At 42.7% G+C, this 24,867-nt stretch overlaps 1 protein-coding gene across 8 annotated transcripts in view; it reads left to right on the forward strand.

Annotated features, from left to right (window-relative positions):
- DMD (dystrophin) overlaps nucleotides 1-24,867 on the forward strand; it is a 6,826,337-nt gene that overhangs the window by 5,373,357 nt on the left and 1,428,113 nt on the right. The window lies entirely within an intron of this gene.

Consider the following 24,867-nt stretch of genomic DNA (forward strand, 5'->3'; position numbering starts at 1 on the left):
AATTATATTTTAAACAACGAAGGAGTGACTTAATGAAAACAAAATAAGACAAAACAAGGTGTGTTAGGTTATGCAATGGTCCCTACCCGGTTGGCATAACTGTAAGGTTGGAAAAATCCAATCCTAACAATCAGGAGGTCGCAACCCAGAAAAGTAGTATAACTACACATAACTGGAAAGGACAAGTAAACCTCTTTGTTAAAAGGACCCTCACTCACCACTAGTTGGTGACATGCTTCATCATAGGGTCCCCGCTGGGGTGGCCGAATGCCCCCCCAGCGTGCTACAACGCCTGATTTACAGCGGAGCGGGTTGGTGTTGAGTGTGACAGTGGTTTAACTCAAAAGAAATTGTTGCAAAATAAGTGAGTGCAGAATTTAAAAATTACTAGGTTGAAACCCAAACAAAATCTTCAATGTGGGCCAACCTGTATCCAGATTAAAAAGGCGGACAAAATAGGTTCTGAATTTGGAGACCTATGTCCTTGAGTGAGATATAAGGTCAACATGTTTCTGCTGTAAAAATGCAGGATCGCACAGCATTCGTCAGGACCATAGACCAATAGCACTCCGGTGGTATGTACACACTAAGGTACACCCTCCCGTGAGGCACTTGATGTAAAAAATTGAAAGAGTATGATGTAATTACTCACGGATATTGCCCGTGTCGGCACACTGTGATTCACAGCAGCCCGAGTTACCTGTAGAAAAAGGAGAGGGACACACTAACACATAGACACACAAATCAACATGTTATCCATTTTTACAACATGTAGCAAGGTAACGTGAGAATTATCACATCACCTCTGTTTCCTTAACACCCTATTAGAGTGGTAGGATAAAGTACCCTCATAATCATGAATTCGATATAGAGGGATGTTTAGTTACAGACTTCTAAACAAAAATTATTCATATTAGAATAGTGGAACCCAAGAGGGAGGTTCCTGAAACGCAGTAGATTTATTTAAATCAGCGTATTTTGGGCTAAAGTTTTAGAAAGGCTAAGGATTTCTTACCCCTCCATAGTTTATACTTAAGCCGGGTATATAATCAATAATTAAAGCAGACAAAATATATTATTTTGGAGACTCATAAAACGGCAAAAGGGGGGGCCTCACAATGTGGAAACCAGAGCGACAACATGCATTAATCTGCAAGGTTCAATAGCGTGTCAGCAAGGAGCTCAAAGCACTTACAGCTAGAAGGAGGGAAATTCTCTTCATGGGTCAAGACAGCACGGGAATTGTTCACGCGGTGTAAAATCTAGCGTGTAAGGAGGAAAACAAGATGTTACCAAACCCTCCGTAGTTCGACAGTCTTTGAGGCAGAAAGCAGCTGCACGGTAGACAAGCAGTTAAAAACTTACTTTTCCACTCGCGACTCCCCGTCCAAAACCTATGCTACAGGACTGCCGTCTGCCCGGAGGTAGTAGAGAAACCCATGTGAGCTCTTTTAAATAACATAGTTGTTCCGGCCACGTGACTGGCGTGCCCGGACATGAAAAAGGGGGGCGTGACACGGGGCGTCACACAGGGCGAGGCGGAGAAGCCTTAAAGGGACAAAGCCCCTTTGGTCACCCTACAGGTAATGCGGTTCGAATCCCCGTTCCGCCTCGTTGGTGAACCAATAAGTTGAGGGGAATAAGATGTTAATTTTGAGGAACAGTAGTTCTCTCCAAAAAATGTGATTGATATTCATAACGATAACGATTAAGGCAAAGACGTGCGTCGATTAAAACGAGCCAGTCCTAAGTGGGAGGCTACGCCTTGATACTATATGGTAGGCAGCCAATTTGTCTGCGCCCATACCTTCCGAAATAATGCATTGTCGTAGAATCTTCTGGGGCATTGATAACTTTAGTACTGTATTATTATTAAAATATGCTTAGATCATGATGCCATATGAAATGGCTCTAGTGCGGTTATATTCTTGGTTCACCTTGATCCACCCAGTCACCTATCTGGGATATGGTATGCGCTAGAAAAGGGTCGAGAAATAAGGCATGTTGTCACCAAGCAAAGCAACCACCTCTTCTTTTGAAAAGGAGGGGCCCTGTTCTTCCATGGTAGATTGATGGTCTCGTTATTAATAAGTCTCTGCTAATAATAAATCAGTAAGTCTCTCACAGCTGCACGCTGCTCTAAGAACCAACAAAATCAACAAGAGAGATAGGGCGCGAGTAGACACTCCTGTACCCCAATAATTATATTTTAAACAACGAAGGAGTGACTTAATGAAAACAAAATAAGACAAAACAAGGTGTGTTAGGTTATGCAATGGTCCCTACCCGGTTGGCATAACTGTAAGGTTGGAAAAATCCAATCCTAACAATCAGGAGGTCGCAACCCAGAAAAGTAGTATAACTACACATAACTGGAAAGGACAAGTAAACCTCTTTGTTAAAAGGACCCTCACTCACCACTAGTTGGTGACATGCTTCATCATAGGGTCCCCGCTGGGGTGGCCGAATGCCCCCCCAGCGTGCTACAACGCCTGATTTACAGCGGAGCGGGTTGGTGTTGAGTGTGACAGTGGTTTAACTCAAAAGAAATTGTTGCAAAATAAGTGAGTGCAGAATTTAAAAATTACTAGGTTGAAACCCAAACAAAATCTTCAATGTGGGCCAACCTGTATCCAGATTAAAAAGGCGGACAAAATAGGTTCTGAATTTGGAGACCTATGTCCTTGAGTGAGATATAAGGTCAACATGTTTCTGCTGTAAAAATGCAGGATCGCACAGCATTCGTCAGGACCATAGACCAATAGCACTCCGGTGGTATGTACACACTAAGGTACACCCTCCCGTGAGGCACTTGATGTAAAAAATTGAAAGAGTATGATGTAATTACTCACGGATATTGCCCGTGTCGGCACACTGTGATTCACAGCAGCCCGAGTTACCTGTAGAAAAAGGAGAGGGACACACTAACACATAGACACACAAATCAACATGTTATCCATTTTTACAACATGTAGCAAGGTAACGTGAGAATTATCACATCACCTCTGTTTCCTTAACACCCTATTAGAGTGGTAGGATAAAGTACCCTCATAATCATGAATTCGATATAGAGGGATGTTTAGTTACAGACTTCTAAACAAAAATTATTCATATTAGAATAGTGGAACCCAAGAGGGAGGTTCCTGAAACGCAGTAGATTTATTTAAATCAGCGTATTTTGGGCTAAAGTTTTAGAAAGGCTAAGGATTTCTTACCCCTCCATAGTTTATACTTAAGCCGGGTATATAATCAATAATTAAAGCAGACAAAATATATTATTTTGGAGACTCATAAAACGGCAAAAGGGGGGGCCTCACAATGTGGAAACCAGAGCGACAACATGCATTAATCTGCAAGGTTCAATAGCGTGTCAGCAAGGAGCTCAAAGCACTTACAGCTAGAAGGAGGGAAATTCTCTTCATGGGTCAAGACAGCACGGGAATTGTTCACGCGGTGTAAAATCTAGCGTGTAAGGAGGAAAACAAGATGTTACCAAACCCTCCGTAGTTCGACAGTCTTTGAGGCAGAAAGCAGCTGCACGGTAGACAAGCAGTTAAAAACTTACTTTTCCACTCGCGACTCCCCGTCCAAAACCTATGCTACAGGACTGCCGTCTGCCCGGAGGTAGTAGAGAAACCCATGTGAGCTCTTTTAAATAACATAGTTGTTCCGGCCACGTGACTGGCGTGCCCGGACATGAAAAAGGGGGGCGTGACACGGGGCGTCACACAGGGCGAGGCGGAGAAGCCTTAAAGGGACAAAGCCCCTTTGGTCACCCTACAGGTAATGCGGTTCGAATCCCCGTTCCGCCTCGTTGGTGAACCAATAAGTTGAGGGGAATAAGATGTTAATTTTGAGGAACAGTAGTTCTCTCCAAAAAATGTGATTGATATTCATAACGATAACGATTAAGGCAAAGACGTGCGTCGATTAAAACGAGCCAGTCCTAAGTGGGAGGCTACGCCTTGATACTATATGGTAGGCAGCCAATTTGTCTGCGCCCATACCTTCCGAAATAATGCATTGTCGTAGAATCTTCTGGGGCATTGATAACTTTAGTACTGTATTATTATTAAAATATGCTTAGATCATGATGCCATATGAAATGGCTCTAGTGCGGTTATATTCTTGGTTCACCTTGATCCACCCAGTCACCTATCTGGGATATGGTATGCGCTAGAAAAGGGTCGAGAAATAAGGCATGTTGTCACCAAGCAAAGCAACCACCTCTTCTTTTGAAAAGGAGGGGCCCTGTTCTTCCATGGTAGATTGATGGTCTCGTTATTAATAAGTCTCTGCTAATAATAAATCAGTAAGTCTCTCACAGCTGCACGCTGCTCTAAGAACCAACAAAATCAACAAGAGAGATAGGGCGCGAGTAGACACTCCTGTACCCCAATAATTATATTTTAAACAACGAAGGAGTGACTTAATGAAAACAAAATAAGACAAAACAAGGTGTGTTAGGTTATGCAATGGTCCCTACCCGGTTGGCATAACTGTAAGGTTGGAAAAATCCAATCCTAACAATCAGGAGGTCGCAACCCAGAAAAGTAGTATAACTACACATAACTGGAAAGGACAAGTAAACCTCTTTGTTAAAAGGACCCTCACTCACCACTAGTTGGTGACATGCTTCATCATAGGGTCCCCGCTGGGGTGGCCGAATGCCCCCCCAGCGTGCTACAACGCCTGATTTACAGCGGAGCGGGTTGGTGTTGAGTGTGACAGTGGTTTAACTCAAAAGAAATTGTTGCAAAATAAGTGAGTGCAGAATTTAAAAATTACTAGGTTGAAACCCAAACAAAATCTTCAATGTGGGCCAACCTGTATCCAGATTAAAAAGGCGGACAAAATAGGTTCTGAATTTGGAGACCTATGTCCTTGAGTGAGATATAAGGTCAACATGTTTCTGCTGTAAAAATGCAGGATCGCACAGCATTCGTCAGGACCATAGACCAATAGCACTCCGGTGGTATGTACACACTAAGGTACACCCTCCCGTGAGGCACTTGATGTAAAAAATTGAAAGAGTATGATGTAATTACTCACGGATATTGCCCGTGTCGGCACACTGTGATTCACAGCAGCCCGAGTTACCTGTAGAAAAAGGAGAGGGACACACTAACACATAGACACACAAATCAACATGTTATCCATTTTTACAACATGTAGCAAGGTAACGTGAGAATTATCACATCACCTCTGTTTCCTTAACACCCTATTAGAGTGGTAGGATAAAGTACCCTCATAATCATGAATTCGATATAGAGGGATGTTTAGTTACAGACTTCTAAACAAAAATTATTCATATTAGAATAGTGGAACCCAAGAGGGAGGTTCCTGAAACGCAGTAGATTTATTTAAATCAGCGTATTTTGGGCTAAAGTTTTAGAAAGGCTAAGGATTTCTTACCCCTCCATAGTTTATACTTAAGCCGGGTATATAATCAATAATTAAAGCAGACAAAATATATTATTTTGGAGACTCATAAAACGGCAAAAGGGGGGGCCTCACAATGTGGAAACCAGAGCGACAACATGCATTAATCTGCAAGGTTCAATAGCGTGTCAGCAAGGAGCTCAAAGCACTTACAGCTAGAAGGAGGGAAATTCTCTTCATGGGTCAAGACAGCACGGGAATTGTTCACGCGGTGTAAAATCTAGCGTGTAAGGAGGAAAACAAGATGTTACCAAACCCTCCGTAGTTCGACAGTCTTTGAGGCAGAAAGCAGCTGCACGGTAGACAAGCAGTTAAAAACTTACTTTTCCACTCGCGACTCCCCGTCCAAAACCTATGCTACAGGACTGCCGTCTGCCCGGAGGTAGTAGAGAAACCCATGTGAGCTCTTTTAAATAACATAGTTGTTCCGGCCACGTGACTGGCGTGCCCGGACATGAAAAAGGGGGGCGTGACACGGGGCGTCACACAGGGCGAGGCGGAGAAGCCTTAAAGGGACAAAGCCCCTTTGGTCACCCTACAGGTAATGCGGTTCGAATCCCCGTTCCGCCTCGTTGGTGAACCAATAAGTTGAGGGGAATAAGATGTTAATTTTGAGGAACAGTAGTTCTCTCCAAAAAATGTGATTGATATTCATAACGATAACGATTAAGGCAAAGACGTGCGTCGATTAAAACGAGCCAGTCCTAAGTGGGAGGCTACGCCTTGATACTATATGGTAGGCAGCCAATTTGTCTGCGCCCATACCTTCCGAAATAATGCATTGTCGTAGAATCTTCTGGGGCATTGATAACTTTAGTACTGTATTATTATTAAAATATGCTTAGATCATGATGCCATATGAAATGGCTCTAGTGCGGTTATATTCTTGGTTCACCTTGATCCACCCAGTCACCTATCTGGGATATGGTATGCGCTAGAAAAGGGTCGAGAAATAAGGCATGTTGTCACCAAGCAAAGCAACCACCTCTTCTTTTGAAAAGGAGGGGCCCTGTTCTTCCATGGTAGATTGATGGTCTCGTTATTAATAAGTCTCTGCTAATAATAAATCAGTAAGTCTCTCACAGCTGCACGCTGCTCTAAGAACCAACAAAATCAACAAGAGAGATAGGGCGCGAGTAGACACTCCTGTACCCCAATAATTATATTTTAAACAACGAAGGAGTGACTTAATGAAAACAAAATAAGACAAAACAAGGTGTGTTAGGTTATGCAATGGTCCCTACCCGGTTGGCATAACTGTAAGGTTGGAAAAATCCAATCCTAACAATCAGGAGGTCGCAACCCAGAAAAGTAGTATAACTACACATAACTGGAAAGGACAAGTAAACCTCTTTGTTAAAAGGACCCTCACTCACCACTAGTTGGTGACATGCTTCATCATAGGGTCCCCGCTGGGGTGGCCGAATGCCCCCCCAGCGTGCTACAACGCCTGATTTACAGCGGAGCGGGTTGGTGTTGAGTGTGACAGTGGTTTAACTCAAAAGAAATTGTTGCAAAATAAGTGAGTGCAGAATTTAAAAATTACTAGGTTGAAACCCAAACAAAATCTTCAATGTGGGCCAACCTGTATCCAGATTAAAAAGGCGGACAAAATAGGTTCTGAATTTGGAGACCTATGTCCTTGAGTGAGATATAAGGTCAACATGTTTCTGCTGTAAAAATGCAGGATCGCACAGCATTCGTCAGGACCATAGACCAATAGCACTCCGGTGGTATGTACACACTAAGGTACACCCTCCCGTGAGGCACTTGATGTAAAAAATTGAAAGAGTATGATGTAATTACTCACGGATATTGCCCGTGTCGGCACACTGTGATTCACAGCAGCCCGAGTTACCTGTAGAAAAAGGAGAGGGACACACTAACACATAGACACACAAATCAACATGTTATCCATTTTTACAACATGTAGCAAGGTAACGTGAGAATTATCACATCACCTCTGTTTCCTTAACACCCTATTAGAGTGGTAGGATAAAGTACCCTCATAATCATGAATTCGATATAGAGGGATGTTTAGTTACAGACTTCTAAACAAAAATTATTCATATTAGAATAGTGGAACCCAAGAGGGAGGTTCCTGAAACGCAGTAGATTTATTTAAATCAGCGTATTTTGGGCTAAAGTTTTAGAAAGGCTAAGGATTTCTTACCCCTCCATAGTTTATACTTAAGCCGGGTATATAATCAATAATTAAAGCAGACAAAATATATTATTTTGGAGACTCATAAAACGGCAAAAGGGGGGGCCTCACAATGTGGAAACCAGAGCGACAACATGCATTAATCTGCAAGGTTCAATAGCGTGTCAGCAAGGAGCTCAAAGCACTTACAGCTAGAAGGAGGGAAATTCTCTTCATGGGTCAAGACAGCACGGGAATTGTTCACGCGGTGTAAAATCTAGCGTGTAAGGAGGAAAACAAGATGTTACCAAACCCTCCGTAGTTCGACAGTCTTTGAGGCAGAAAGCAGCTGCACGGTAGACAAGCAGTTAAAAACTTACTTTTCCACTCGCGACTCCCCGTCCAAAACCTATGCTACAGGACTGCCGTCTGCCCGGAGGTAGTAGAGAAACCCATGTGAGCTCTTTTAAATAACATAGTTGTTCCGGCCACGTGACTGGCGTGCCCGGACATGAAAAAGGGGGGCGTGACACGGGGCGTCACACAGGGCGAGGCGGAGAAGCCTTAAAGGGACAAAGCCCCTTTGGTCACCCTACAGGTAATGCGGTTCGAATCCCCGTTCCGCCTCGTTGGTGAACCAATAAGTTGAGGGGAATAAGATGTTAATTTTGAGGAACAGTAGTTCTCTCCAAAAAATGTGATTGATATTCATAACGATAACGATTAAGGCAAAGACGTGCGTCGATTAAAACGAGCCAGTCCTAAGTGGGAGGCTACGCCTTGATACTATATGGTAGGCAGCCAATTTGTCTGCGCCCATACCTTCCGAAATAATGCATTGTCGTAGAATCTTCTGGGGCATTGATAACTTTAGTACTGTATTATTATTAAAATATGCTTAGATCATGATGCCATATGAAATGGCTCTAGTGCGGTTATATTCTTGGTTCACCTTGATCCACCCAGTCACCTATCTGGGATATGGTATGCGCTAGAAAAGGGTCGAGAAATAAGGCATGTTGTCACCAAGCAAAGCAACCACCTCTTCTTTTGAAAAGGAGGGGCCCTGTTCTTCCATGGTAGATTGATGGTCTCGTTATTAATAAGTCTCTGCTAATAATAAATCAGTAAGTCTCTCACAGCTGCACGCTGCTCTAAGAACCAACAAAATCAACAAGAGAGATAGGGCGCGAGTAGACACTCCTGTACCCCAATAATTATATTTTAAACAACGAAGGAGTGACTTAATGAAAACAAAATAAGACAAAACAAGGTGTGTTAGGTTATGCAATGGTCCCTACCCGGTTGGCATAACTGTAAGGTTGGAAAAATCCAATCCTAACAATCAGGAGGTCGCAACCCAGAAAAGTAGTATAACTACACATAACTGGAAAGGACAAGTAAACCTCTTTGTTAAAAGGACCCTCACTCACCACTAGTTGGTGACATGCTTCATCATAGGGTCCCCGCTGGGGTGGCCGAATGCCCCCCCAGCGTGCTACAACGCCTGATTTACAGCGGAGCGGGTTGGTGTTGAGACACGCTATTGAACCTTGCAGATTAATGCATGTTGTCGCTCTGGTTTCCACATTGTGAGGCCCCCCCTTTTGCCGTTTTATGAGTCTCCAAAATAATATATTTTGTCTGCTTTAATTATTGATTATATACCCGGCTTAAGTATAAACTATGGAGGGGTAAGAAATCCTTAGCCTTTCTAAAACTTTAGCCCAAAATACGCTGATTTAAATAAATCTACTGCGTTTCAGGAACCTCCCTCTTGGGTTCCACTATTCTAATATGAATAATTTTTGTTTAGAAGTCTGTAACTAAACATCCCTCTATATCGAATTCATGATTATGAGGGTACTTTATCCTACCACTCTAATAGGGTGTTAAGGAAACAGAGGTGATGTGATAATTCTCACGTTACCTTGCTACATGTTGTAAAAATGGATAACATGTTGATTTGTGTGTCTATGTGTTAGTGTGTCCCTCTCCTTTTTCTACAGGTAACTCGGGCTGCTGTGAATCACAGTGTGCCGACACGGGCAATATCCGTGAGTAATTACATCATACTCTTTCAATTTTTTACATCAAGTGCCTCACGGGAGGGTGTACCTTAGTGTGTACATACCACCGGAGTGCTATTGGTCTATGGTCCTGACGAATGCTGTGCGATCCTGCATTTTTACAGCAGAAACATGTTGACCTTATATCTCACTCAAGGACATAGGTCTCCAAATTCAGAACCTATTTTGTCCGCCTTTTTAATCTGGATACAGGTTGGCCCACATTGAAGATTTTGTTTGGGTTTCAACCTAGTAATTTTTAAATTCTGCACTCACTTATTTTGCAACAATTTCTTTTGAGTTAAACCACTGTCACACTCAACACCAACCCGCTCCGCTGTAAATCAGGCGTTGTAGCACGCTGGGGGGGCATTCGGCCACCCCAGCGGGGACCCTATGATGAAGCATGTCACCAACTAGTGGTGAGTGAGGGTCCTTTTAACAAAGAGGTTTACTTGTCCTTTCCAGTTATGTGTAGTTATACTACTTTTCTGGGTTGCGACCTCCTGATTGTTAGGATTGGATTTTTCCAACCTTACAGTTATGCCAACCGGGTAGGGACCATTGCATAACCTAACACACCTTGTTTTGTCTTATTTTGTTTTCATTAAGTCACTCCTTCGTTGTTTAAAATATAATTATTGGGGTACAGGAGTGTCTACTCGCGCCCTATCTCTCTTGTTGATTTTGTTGGTTCTTAGAGCAGCGTGCAGCTGTGAGAGACTTACTGATTTATTATTAGCAGAGACTTATTAATAACGAGACCATCAATCTACCATGGAAGAACAGGGCCCCTCCTTTTCAAAAGAAGAGGTGGTTGCTTTGCTTGGTGACAACATGCCTTATTTCTCGACCCTTTTCTAGCGCATACCATATCCCAGATAGGTGACTGGGTGGATCAAGGTGAACCAAGAATATAACCGCACTAGAGCCATTTCATATGGCATCATGATCTAAGCATATTTTAATAATAATACAGTACTAAAGTTATCAATGCCCCAGAAGATTCTACGACAATGCATTATTTCGGAAGGTATGGGCGCAGACAAATTGGCTGCCTACCATATAGTATCAAGGCGTAGCCTCCCACTTAGGACTGGCTCGTTTTAATCGACGCACGTCTTTGCCTTAATCGTTATCGTTATGAATATCAATCACATTTTTTGGAGAGAACTACTGTTCCTCAAAATTAACATCTTATTCCCCTCAACTTATTGGTTCACCAACGAGGCGGAACGGGGATTCGAACCGCATTACCTGTAGGGTGACCAAAGGGGCTTTGTCCCTTTAAGGCTTCTCCGCCTCGCCCTGTGTGACGCCCCGTGTCACGCCCCCCTTTTTCATGTCCGGGCACGCCAGTCACGTGGCCGGAACAACTATGTTATTTAAAAGAGCTCACATGGGTTTCTCTACTACCTCCGGGCAGACGGCAGTCCTGTAGCATAGGTTTTGGACGGGGAGTCGCGAGTGGAAAAGTAAGTTTTTAACTGCTTGTCTACCGTGCAGCTGCTTTCTGCCTCAAAGACTGTCGAACTACGGAGGGTTTGGTAACATCTTGTTTTCCTCCTTACACGCTAGATTTTACACCGCGTGAACAATTCCCGTGCTGTCTTGACCCATGAAGAGAATTTCCCTCCTTCTAGCTGTAAGTGCTTTGAGCTCCTTGCTGACACGCTATTGAACCTTGCAGATTAATGCATGTTGTCGCTCTGGTTTCCACATTGTGAGGCCCCCCCTTTTGCCGTTTTATGAGTCTCCAAAATAATATATTTTGTCTGCTTTAATTATTGATTATATACCCGGCTTAAGTATAAACTATGGAGGGGTAAGAAATCCTTAGCCTTTCTAAAACTTTAGCCCAAAATACGCTGATTTAAATAAATCTACTGCGTTTCAGGAACCTCCCTCTTGGGTTCCACTATTCTAATATGAATAATTTTTGTTTAGAAGTCTGTAACTAAACATCCCTCTATATCGAATTCATGATTATGAGGGTACTTTATCCTACCACTCTAATAGGGTGTTAAGGAAACAGAGGTGATGTGATAATTCTCACGTTACCTTGCTACATGTTGTAAAAATGGATAACATGTTGATTTGTGTGTCTATGTGTTAGTGTGTCCCTCTCCTTTTTCTACAGGTAACTCGGGCTGCTGTGAATCACAGTGTGCCGACACGGGCAATATCCGTGAGTAATTACATCATACTCTTTCAATTTTTTACATCAAGTGCCTCACGGGAGGGTGTACCTTAGTGTGTACATACCACCGGAGTGCTATTGGTCTATGGTCCTGACGAATGCTGTGCGATCCTGCATTTTTACAGCAGAAACATGTTGACCTTATATCTCACTCAAGGACATAGGTCTCCAAATTCAGAACCTATTTTGTCCGCCTTTTTAATCTGGATACAGGTTGGCCCACATTGAAGATTTTGTTTGGGTTTCAACCTAGTAATTTTTAAATTCTGCACTCACTTATTTTGCAACAATTTCTTTTGAGTTAAACCACTGTCACACTCAACACCAACCCGCTCCGCTGTAAATCAGGCGTTGTAGCACGCTGGGGGGGCATTCGGCCACCCCAGCGGGGACCCTATGATGAAGCATGTCACCAACTAGTGGTGAGTGAGGGTCCTTTTAACAAAGAGGTTTACTTGTCCTTTCCAGTTATGTGTAGTTATACTACTTTTCTGGGTTGCGACCTCCTGATTGTTAGGATTGGATTTTTCCAACCTTACAGTTATGCCAACCGGGTAGGGACCATTGCATAACCTAACACACCTTGTTTTGTCTTATTTTGTTTTCATTAAGTCACTCCTTCGTTGTTTAAAATATCATTACCATTGTCTACATAAGAGGCAACTACCAGTCACAATGACCTCTGTCACAGTCAGGCCCTCTGTGTTATACTCTTTTACAATGAAAGGGGGAACTAATTTTCACAATCGTGTTTGTGTTGGAGGGAAGAGAGCTAAAAGGGAAGTGAGTTGGTGAGGCAAGACACCAAGCATATGTGTGGTCTTAAGGGCAGATGGGGTAAAAAACAGAGGTGGGAGTGGTAGAAGCATTCCATTCATTTTGGTTTGTATCACGAGGCATGCATGGAGCTGGTGACACAATAAACACTTAAGGGGAAATTTCATGGTTAAAGCATATTTTAATCCTGCAGTCATCAACCGCATTTAAACATTATTAAAGTTGGAAAGGTGCGATGACAGATAATTTGAGACAACATTTATTTGAACAAGCTTATCTATGATATGTGAATGGAAGCTGCCATTCAGTTCCACTGTTGTTTACCAGCTTTCACGTTCACAAAATATCTCAGTTCTCTTCCGCTGTCCCTTCACCAGGGGACTGATGTAAGGAAATACTAGAAATAACTGAAGAACTTCCTCTTTATTCAAGCAGTTGTTCTAGACTGCTTAGCTGTTTGAGTATTAGAGATTGGTGTTACAACCCTGACCGTTTCTCCATCAGAAAGGACTTTCAATTTACTATGCTGTTGTGTCAGAGCAGTACAAAAACTTTCAATGAATTTATAGTTCCAGTAAACGTATTACAAAAAGCATTTGAGATTAAAGAAAACATGTTTTGTAAGCTGTTCAACTCGATTTGTACTCCTGTTCTGCATGAGATGTTGATCAAGCTTCAAGGGATTCTGTTGTTGGTTGGTGGTAGCCTGAATATCTGAACATCTGCAACAGTACAATTATCAATCACGTCTTCAAATTGCACAGAGAAATGCTTATAAGACATTGTATGATAAAAAAAGGTTAACATTTACTGTTCCCACTTCAACATTATCAACAGCTGGGAAAGTGTTGGACTCAGGGAGGTCAGATTTACTATTGCAGCTCCAGCCTGAGCAACAGTAAGGTCAGTGTTGGACTTTGGAGAGGTTCAAACTATTCCCACTGCAACACAAGCAACCATAGCAAAACTGTTGGACTCTACAGGGGTCTGACTTACAATTTCCACTCCAATCTGGGCAATAGCAGAGAAAGGGTTGTACTTTGGAGGTATCAGGTTTACTATTCCCGATACAATGTAAGCTACAGGGGTTAGATTTCCATTTCCACTACAAACTTAAGCATGTAGGCAAAGTGCTGGACTTTGGAGGGGTACGATTTACCATTCTCACTCCAACTTCTGCAACAGGAGGGACAGTGTTAGACTTTGAACAGTTAAATTTACTATTTCCACTCCAAAAGAAGCAAACAGAGAAAGTGTTAGATTTTGGAGAATCAGAACTACTTTTCTTACTCTAGTGCTATGGTAGGGAAAATATAAAACGTAAGAAAGCTCTGATTAAAGTTTGCTATAATGAATTAATACAAAATTATACATATCTTTGACCCTGTGGAAGGCTACGACTGTGTTTGCGTCTGTCAGGCAGTATCTTGTTTTTAATGGAATTGATTACAAAAATAAACTATGCTGCATTACCAGAGTTGTGCCGATTGTCTCTTTGAGTTTCCATTTCAAAGAAATATATATATATATATATGTTCACCAAATAAAACAAAGATTAAAGTACAGTTATAGTTAAATGAATTTGTCAGTGACAACATTAACATTTTGAACAAAAAAAAGGCAGATATTTACCAGTTATAGTTAGTAGAACTAACTATAACTTGCGCCCCTACCATTGACTGCTTATGACCTCACATATGACATCACTCATGATATGTTCTATGGCATCATTTATGACATCACTGAGGGAATCTCAAATGACATCATTGAAGGCAGGGAAGTGTCAATGTCCCAGGGCCATTAATGACTCAGGGAGGGGGGCCTTGTGACCCCCCCTTATTTAAAGTAATCAACCCTGGGTGTGGGATCCCCGGGACCTTTTGAGGCCTGGGGGGGGCACAGAGCCCCCATACCCATTTTTTAAAGTTTCAGCCCCATAGGTGTGCTCCCCAGGGACCTTAGAGGCTCATACAAGAGGGCTGCACAGGCCCCCTCCCCATATAAATTAATATTGGGCCCAGGGTGGGCTGCCTAGGGTCTCTGGAGGTTCGGGAGGATAGTCGCATTTCCCTCCTCCCCATAAACTATTGTTGGCCCATGGGTGGGCTCCTTGGGGTCACTGGAGGCTTGGGGAGTGGCAGACGGTTATTAAATGAGGCCCGGCCACCCTTTTTTCTTATCCCTCTGGATTGCAGCATTTTGTGCTATTTGTTTCTTCTAATTGGCCTCAGGGGGTGCCTCTAGATCCCCCCGTGGGACTTAGGGAGTCAGGGTATCCCTACCCTAGCCCCTTAAATTATTATGCTAATTTGTTTAACTTCAAGACCGGGGACTAACTCTCGAGTCCTGTAATGGCTGCCAGCAACATTTTTCTCATGTTGCTGGAAGTCAAACAGAGCACTTGCTAGCGAGATGGCCCATGGGAAATAAAGCTCCCTTGGCCAATCAGAACGCTCTATTTTAAATTGGCACTCCCGCAAGAGTCTTTCGATACTCTCACAGATGCAACCATCCGGATAAGCAATTATTTTTGCCCCTTGATTTGTCAAAATCTTATTGAACTAATTTACACCAAAAGCACAATCTGAGGACCAAGATCTAGCTTCCTGACAAATTTGGTGTAATTCCATTCAGCAGTTTTTTTGCCGCCTTATCTACAGAAATCTATGGAAAATGCATGTGTATTTTGTGTTTTGGGACCCTCTCCCTTTTTTTATATCAAAGAAAAATGTAAAACTAGATTTAAACATACTTCTATCGCTATTGCCCTACAATCACAAAAACAAATTGTTAATAACAGAAAAGAATCACAAAACAGACCTTTAAAAAAAATAACACTACAAAGTGAATGATTGTAAAACACCTTAAAATATAATTCATTCATTTTTCTATTATTAAAAAACACAATAATTGACACAATCAAATATCTAAATAAGTCATAAAAATATATTACCATATGTTTACAATAATCTATTAAACAAGTGAAAACATATAATTATCTAATTTGTAAAATAAAATTTCGACTAAATATTATAATCAATTAAAAAATAAATATTTGAGAAACTCCCCACCCAATTCACCTACAAACTCCACAATCCATCATAAAATAACATAAAATAAAACCTTGTAATACAATACCAAGCAAAAAATATTTTAAAATACTTAACATTTGACGCCACAACATTTTTGACACAACATTTGTATCATGATGTTTTTGAAACAATATTTTGGTGGAATACCCTTTTAAACAAAGGTCTCTATATCTTGTAATGCCAGAATCTTACAGCTGACAACTCCCTCCTTCTTCACTGTCTTTCCTACTCTCCTTCTAACTACAGGTACAAGTGCTAGGGTTAAAGGAGTAATTACTGTGATAGTGTGTGAAAATTTCAAAGTGATTTAGCGGGAACTAAATTGCCGAATTGAGCACTTGTTTCTGATTTTTTGGAGACGTTTTTCTTTGCGGGGTTAATAATTTGATGATGTCGGGTCTGTTAATTGCAGATTATATGTTGTCTCTACATGTTGTGGCAATATGTGAAGAACTGGTAATCCTCTTATGCCTTACTGTTGACTTTTTCCTATCTTTGTGCTATGTAATCCTAGGTGCCCTCTAGGGTCCCTGAATCTGCTTTTGTCTAGTAAATAATACTTGTTCCATTAACAAATTGCCAATCAGCTCCACAGATGATTTCAATTCCTGGAACACACTTCTGCAAGAACATTCATTTAATTGTGTTTCCTACTGATTGACACAAAAATACAGGATGTAGAATTGAAAAGACTCATTTGAATTAAGCACAATGACGATGAAAATGGGCAGTTTGGCGTGGTGCCTAGAATGGTTTTAGCATCATTATTCCTTAATAAAGAAAATGGTGGTCTGAAAGGGAGGTGGGATTCAGCACAACCCAGAATGTGAAGCTGTTAAATTTGCCGACAGATAACCAGCTTCTACTGTCAAGTGGTAATGCATCCTGGAGTGCCAGACATGGTCCCAGTGATGGATCAAAGCCTGTCCCCACGCTTCAGCAGTTGTGAATTAAAACATATGCCATGGAACATAATAGCTGACATTTCTATGCTAAGCTTTTTGAAACCTTATCAAAGAATGACAACATCCACAACATCTCCTATTCTTGTTGGAAAAAAACATGTACGAGAGAAAGAGTCTGGGCAAGACATTTACTTATTAAAAATACCAGAGAAGAACATGTGATGTGGGGAGAAAGAGGCTCTTGGGGCCCGTTGCCATCAAACTATCTTGTAAATCATTCAACATTAACTCGTTCTATAAAAATAGACCCACATATTTGTATTGTAAGCCTTAGATTGCTCCCATATTCGTTTTGACAACAATAATTTACATTCATATTTGACAGACCGACTGACAACTGTTTAAGGGTGAAATCAATGAATAGTTATTATTTATGTCCTCTTAGAGCAAAATATTAATCTATGCACTTATTAATGGACTCCCCAATCATGTTAAAAGTCCTTAAAAGATTTTTGAAGCCCTTGTTTTTAAAAAATAAATCACTATCTCGAACGACAGCTGTAAGAAATTGAGTTATTGGTTGAGGGGGTGAAACCCTACTCAAGCAACAACCATGATACTTGTCAGTGTGAATCACAAAAGTCGCTCAATTGACCAGCTTTTAACACTCTGGGATCTTGGCACAAAAGTAGTCAGGCTTAATTGAGAGGCACTATGTAAAGTATTAATGGAGTACAAACAGTAACAAAGTGAAAACACAACACAAGAAAAATTCCCAACCAATTAAGAAAAATGTATTACATAAAATGACACCAAAGCTAATTTAATCCAATCAGTAGACCCAAAGTTATGAATTTTTAGAGTTTTTAGTGAAAAGTAGTACCTAAAGACCAAAGCACAACCGCAGGTATCTGGTCGGGCGAAACAGATGTAAAGTCAAAAGTTAAGGCAGACAGAAATGGAACATGGGTCCTACACACAAGGTGGATTGGGCTTATGTTCAGTCTTATAAAATGTCTTAAAGAAAAGTACAGGAGAAGGTAGAGCTAAATCAGCAGGGTGTGTCTGAGGAGGAGTTTTTGTTGTCATCAGGGAGCTGCTGAAAGGAGTCCCAGTGAAGCCATTGATGATGGTGGGAAAAAGTTCAGAGTGGGAATAAATAGACTTCGAGTCCAAGAGGGTTGTCATGGCTGATGATGAACATGCCGCCATTGAGCCCAGTGAAGATATTTACCTTTAGATTAAGGGCCTACTCATGACTACAGCTGTCCGATGATTCGCTGTAGCCACAGTGGCGATGCGGGCGCTGCAGCAACAGCGGTCTGACCCCCCCTATTACAAGTTGGGTGGTCGTACTGCCATGGGGCTGCCGCACCCGCCAGTGATCAGAGATTCCTGGCTGTGTTGCCGCTGCATTGAGGCTACAATATGCTTGACAGTGCTGCTGTGGCACAGCAAAGCATATTATAAGTTTCCCCTCCGCCACAGTTTCCATGGTGGTGAGCCCACCATGAAAACTTGGGGAGAGTAAACAAAGAGAGCCCTACAGGGCCTCCCTGTTGCCTCAGGGCCATGGTGTGCATGCAGGGTGGCACATGTTATACACTCCTGGGTGCATGTACCGAAGTTCTTGCATTGTATGGACTTTACAGTCCATGCCATGCAGGAACAGGCGTATGCGTTCCCATTGCAATGCCTTTTTAATAGGAATCGATGTGGGAATGCCAAAGGACCGCCTGCCATACCACAAGATTACTCATAATCTGGTTGGTCTGCTGGCTTTTGAGTTTGTGGGTCCTGGATTGGGGTGGTGCCATGGCGGTCCACTCCAGCACTGCCAAACTCGTAATCAGACCCTCAGACAACTTTTTGGAAGTTGAAAACATCCAGAGGGACGAAGCTGCAGGCTGTAGACGAAGAGGGCTCCATGAAGCCAGACACCATAGCTGGGAGTTAGTTACTGCTGAACAAGATATGCTGCTGCAGAGAAGAACTTCGTGGGACCTACCACTAAATCAGGCAGGCCAACGATGCACTTTGGGTGGATCAGCTGGTAGGTAGGTCCTGGTCTTCTGTCGGTTTTCGTGGCACTTTGTGTTGAAAATGTTTCTAAGTCTCAAGTTTAAAGGTTAGTCAGGAACAGCAACTCTAACACCACTTCCAAGGGGCCACGACCTGGGGGACCCCTTGGGGGGTTAAGATGCACTTCAGCAGAGGCCAAGTGCAAGGTTCAAGGTCTCTGGAGCTTGTGATGTCCCTGTACATCATACAGGAGGTGAGCCAGCTAGCAATTAGAGTCACATCTGGTTATCCTGGGCTCAAGGAGATGGTCCAGTTTTCCTTCAAGCAGCAAGGCAGACATTCAAGTAGCAGAGCAGTCCTCTGGTATCAGTGGGGTTCGTTTGGGGGTAAAGGAAGTCCTTCTGAAGTCTTCCACAGGTCCAGGAATGTACCGAAGAGTTGTTCTGAGGGTCCAGTCTATTATGGATTCCATAGGCAACCCCCCACCCACATCTAGTTCTGTAAAGTTCTTCTCGAATTCCAGGTTCCTTTGTATGTGCTACAGGCTCTTTGACGTTTACGTGGAGCAGGGAGCAGCTCCACACTTAGCCACCCAGGCAGGATGGTCCATCCTGCTAAAAACTAGTCCCCTTTTGTGTCACTGTTTGGGAGGAATACACAAAGCCCAAAATCATAGCCATTCCCAGTCGAGTGTCCCAGGGCAATGCCAGAAGGCACAAATGGTTAAGACAAGAAAATGCCTACTTTCTAAAAGTCACATTTTCAGAATTGGACTTAAAATCCTGTTTTACCATTTAAATGGTTATAAATGAAAATGTATTTGAGTCTAAACATGAAATTCCTATCTTCTACCAATCAAAGGTTTGCACTCATTAAATGTAACAAGGCAACCCAATATTTTTCACTACCAGGAGATGTCAAACATAAACCCTCCTGTCCTAATTTTTAAATACAATGCACTCAGCCCTATGGTCCTTTAGAGCCTGCCTTAGGTGTGACTTATGTATTAGAAAGGAAGCTTTAGGGCTGGCAAGGAGTGTATTTTTTTCTAGGTCAAATTGGCAGTTTAAAACTGTCCCACAGACTGCAATGGTAAACCAGAGGCATGTTTTAAAGGGCAAATTTAGTGGGTGGCACAGGAGTGCTGCAGGCCCATTGGTATCTTTTAATTTATATGCCCTAGATATGCAGTACCATAGACTAGGGACTTAAAACTAAATTAAATGTCCAGTCAGGTGCAAGCCAATCCTACCATGTGTTAGGGAGAGTGGTTAGCATTGGTAATGTGCCTAAAGTAATAAAGCCCAATAAAATAACAAGCATTGAAAATGCAATAGGTCTCGCAATAGAAGAGTTTGACATTTTTCGTTTTGCAAATGGATGAGTGGCGTTGCGTGGCTGAGTGGCGTTGCGTGGCTGAGTGGCGTTGCGTGGCTGAGTGGCGTTGCTTGGCTGAGTGGCGTTGCGTGGCTGAGTGGCGTTGCGTGGCTGAGTGGCGTTGCGTGGCTGAGTGGCGTTGCGTGTCTGAGTGGCGTTGCGTGTCTGAGTGGCGTTGCGTGGCTGAGTGGCGTTGCGTGGCTGAGTGGCGTTGCGTGGCTGAGTGGCGTTGCGTGGCTGAGTGGCGTTGCGTGGCTGAGTGGCGTTGCGTGGCTGAGTGGCGTTGCGTGGCTGAGTGGCGTTGCGTGGCTGAGTGGCGTTGCGTGGCTGAGTGGCGTTGCGTGGCTGAGTGGCGTTGCGTGGGTGTGTGGCGTTGCGTGGGTGTGTGGCGTTGCGTGGGTGAGTGGCGTTGCGTGGGTGAGTGGCGTTGCGTGGGTGAGTGGCGTTGCGTGGGTGAGTGGCGTTGCGTGGGTGAGTGGCGTTGCGTGGGTGAGTGGCGTTGCGTGGGTGAGTGGCGTTGCGTGGGTGAGTGGCATTGCGTGGGTGAGTGGCGTTGCGTGTGTGAGTGGCGTTGCGTGGGTGAGTGGCGTTGCGTGGGTGAGTGGCGTTGCGTGGGTGAGTGGCGTTGCGTGGGTGAGTGGCGTTGCGTGGGTGAGTGGCGTTGCGTGGGTGAGTGGCGTTGCGTGAGTGAGTGGCGTTGCGTGGGTGAGTGGCGTTGCGTGGGTGAGTGGCGTTGCGTGGCAATGTTTTTAGAGTACAGGGGTTTTCTTGAAGGCTTCATATTTGAAACAATTTCTTTCAATAAATGTCCATCAAAATAAAATTCTAATGCTAAAAAATAAATAACTTTTTTAATTTTGAATGATCTTTCTCGTATGTTTACATGACAAGTGTTCCCCGATTTACGCGCAACATCTTTGTATGGCTCAGCTCTTGTTATGGTTCTTTTAACAAGCCAGACCCCATGCTGATACAATAAAAGCGGAAGATATATAAAACAAAGGTCCTTTGCCACAGAGTACCCTATTTAACCGCCTCAGCAAAAATTAGACCAAGGAAGATCGCATTAATATGGTCCGCTACTGTAACACTGAGCGCATGTGTTTATACACATCAGTTTGTTTTATATTACACATGACGATTCATAGAAAAATATAAAAAATAAATGCCTTATACTATCAATGGTTTTATATATTTTAATGATAAGCAGCTCTAATCGACATTAAGATATAGGTAAACAACATCACTTGTGCTTGCAAAAGCTACATATAATATACAACTGTTTGTAATACACGCCCGATGTGTATACTAGCAAATGAAGGTAACCTAAAATTCAAGTGTGATTTTAATGTAGACAGCAGACTAAACAGAGGCCATACAAAGTGTTTGAAGTACGCACTCGCTTTGCATGTAAGTAGAAGGAGATGGCAGAAAAACAAATAGTGTGAATTGAATGGCGCCAGCAAACTAAAGAGAGACTAGACAGCCTGTTTGTGACGGGCGCTTGCTTCGCATGTAAGTCGAGGGAGATAACAGTGGAAGGAAAGATATAATGTAACAGAACACACAAAAGAGAGGACAAATAAAAAGTGTTTATAATGCGCACGCGGTTTGCACCTAAGAAAACGAAGAAATCAGCAAAATAAATAGTGTGAACTGAATATTTCACCCCCGTGATCGATGTGCTAGCGGGGGCTTGTGGTGGAGAGTGGGGAGAGAAGCTGAAGTTTCAGTAAGCGGGGTTGGGTTCAAATTTGGATGAGTGAGGGACGTGGGGAGGATCGCATGGCTCGGGAGGAGGCTAAAGGGGGATGGGTGCAGGGGGATTGTGTCCCGGGCTGCGTGGTTCAATGGAAGTGAAGGAATGCGGGGGGGGGGGGGGTGGTAATCGGCGGGGCCAGGAAGAACTGGGGGGGTGCTCGCATGAGTTGGGTAGTCGCATGCAAAAGCCTTTCATCCTTCTGAGTCCGTTTCGGTTGGGGTACAGTTAAAAGAAAAACAAGTCGGATGGGGTGGGGGGTGGGGGAGAAGGAGAGTGAGCAGCTTGAGGCGCTATTGATGAGTTGTAAATGGTGGCGCCGTCGATAAGAAAGACTGTACTCGTGGCTGTGCCAAGTGGGCAAAAACTCATCAGACTGAACCTTCCACTTGTGCGGTACGAACAAAGCAAGAGGCAAACTGTTGGCAGACCGAGGGCCATCGACAAGAAGGTGCATCCCTGCCGTGTAAAGTAGCTGTAAAAAACACGCAGCATATGTCGGCCGGAGCTAAAAAGAAAAGAAAGGTCTAATATTGCAATGCTGGTCAGCGCATTTAGCGTCACGAAGCCTCGAGTAATGTGATAAAACTTATGTTGCACATAAATCAACATGATGTAAATACAAACAAGTGAAAGCGGGATGTAATTAGGGGGGAGGAGAAGTCTGGGCAGGCAGGATGACTCAGGGGAGGGGGCTGAGCGGGGCAGAGCGGCATGTGGGTGTGAAGAAGCCGGGCCTTTGAAGTGAAGCTAAGCTTCACTTCAAAGGTGTCGGAGGAATGCGGGCGGCTGTGCACGCGCTTTTAAGCTCAATGCACATGCGCATTGAGCTTAAAAGTCACGGGCACTGCAAGGAATCGCCACGATTCCTTGCTTCTTAGTTAAAGCTTGTATAAGCCGCAATAGGCTCGCAAGCTCGATGCGCATGCGCATCGACAGGCGAGACCTAAAAATCAGCAAAACAGAAGGGGTGAAGGCAAAATGCTGGGGGAAAGACCTCACCAAGATTGTCAGGTCTAACATCAGCTCTGAAACTTTTAATTGGTACTAATGCTTTATTTGTATGTAGAATTTTGGTTTAATTGTTTATGATTGATCCCGAACCTGAACGTTAAGTTTTGCTAAATATAATAATAAATGTTTCAGTACATTGCTGGGTTTGATTCATTTTCATTGAATTTAGAAGAGCAAAGTGTGTGAATAGTTTGCAATTTATAACACAACTTCTTTGATTTGACTTCAATTGTAACTATATGTTTTTTCTTTGAGATCCAACATTTGAAGTGTCCCTGTTTTAATTTCTTTATAGCCATTTAAAAACAAGTGGCTGTGCCTTGTTGTTTACATGATCCCTGATTTACAAGCCCCATTGCATCTACTGTTGTGGGCACTCTTCGATGTTGTTTTGAGAATCATTATGAGCATTATTTAAAAGTGGAAAGCAAACTGCACATTTGGGGAAATTATGTTCAACAATGTAGTGGCCATAAATAACCTGAATAAGCTAAGTGCTAAAATTAGTGTATTAGGGGCCATATGTATCACCAAACTATTTTGCATTTCCTAAATAGCGAATTTTAAGGAATCGCTATTTAGGAATTGCAAAATGGTATGTATGAAAAAATCGCATTTTATTTGCGATTCCTTAAGCTTCCTTATTTTCGAATTCGCATTTTGAGAATTTGCAATTAAGGAATATTTTCCATAGGCCCATAGGAATGAATGCAAAATAATTCTCAAATTGCGAATTCGCAATTTGCTAATCGCAATTTGAGAATTATTGCAAGGGTGCAGGGGTGTCTCAAAGACACCCTGCTGCACCCCTGAAAAGAACATGTGTGTGCATATGGTGCACATACATGCCCTATGGGCATGTGTGTGCATCACATGCCACCTTTAAAAATGCCAATTTGTGCATTCTCAGAAGAATTCGCAAGTTACCATCAACTACAAGTTGGTGGTAATTTGCTAATTCTTAACCACAATTCGCAAGCCTAAAATGCTACATACATAGCATTTAAGGAATCGCAAAGTTGCAATTCCCTAAATGCTATGGACAAATAAGGAATCGCACAAGTTTGCAATTCCTTATTTTGGGAATGTTTCATACATCCCAAAACATGCAAAAAGGCCGTTTGCGATTCGCGAATTTCGGCCTTTGCGAATCACAAAAGGCTTGATACACTACTAACCACACCATCATTGCTAATGAGTATAATTAATTTCTGCTTACTTGCTTTCAAACGTCCCTAAGACAGAGTAGCAATATATATCTAAATGAACAAAAAACATTTCAGAATAATAGTTGAAATCCTATATGCTTGTGTGTTTGTATCTCCAAATGCACACTATTTATCCATTAATAGCCTTATCAATTTACATCTTGATATTACTACTTCCTTCTAAAATAGCAATCATACAAGATTCAGCCATAAAGTCCTGTACAAGGCTTCCTTTCCCTGAAAGCTAAATTGACAGTTGTATTGACATCCTAGTTGTACATCAGAATATATTGTACAGTATTATTGTCTGAAAATGATATAGTATCATAAATATCATTTACAAAACTGTGTTCCAATTGGGTGCGCATTTTCTATTAACTGGAATTGGGAAATATTTTGTAGATGGTAAGATAAATAGAGAACAATTTAACAAAAAAAACAAGATCAAAATGACAAGAATCCAACATGTAGAACCGGAGATATTCCATTTCAAATGTTTTAGTAAAAATAGTGCCTAAAGGCATAAAGCACCAGCTGTGGATATCAAGTTGCGCTGGACCAGGACAAAGTCACAATTTCAGGCTAACCGTGAAGAAGTGGGGGCCGGGTACAGGGGCCCGGTTAGGCCCACTGAACACAGTACCTTAAAACGTGGTTTGCAGATCGTTTCCCGGATTTGCATCAAAGATGTGTTGCACAGCTGAGGTGATGTGTCAGTTCTGAGAAGCGGTGAGGCTGCAATGTGAGGGCCTGCATCATTGTCGAGGGTTCCGTTGATGGCGCTTGCGATGCAAGCTGCAGCATCGAGGATGTGGAGCGCGGTCAGTGAGATATACCAGTTCGGGGGAGCTGGGGAGGC

Source organism: Lissotriton helveticus, chromosome 8 (genome assembly GCF_964261635.1).
Source record: "Lissotriton helveticus chromosome 8, aLisHel1.1, whole genome shotgun sequence".
NCBI classification, from domain to species: Eukaryota; Metazoa; Chordata; class Amphibia; order Caudata; family Salamandridae; genus Lissotriton; species Lissotriton helveticus.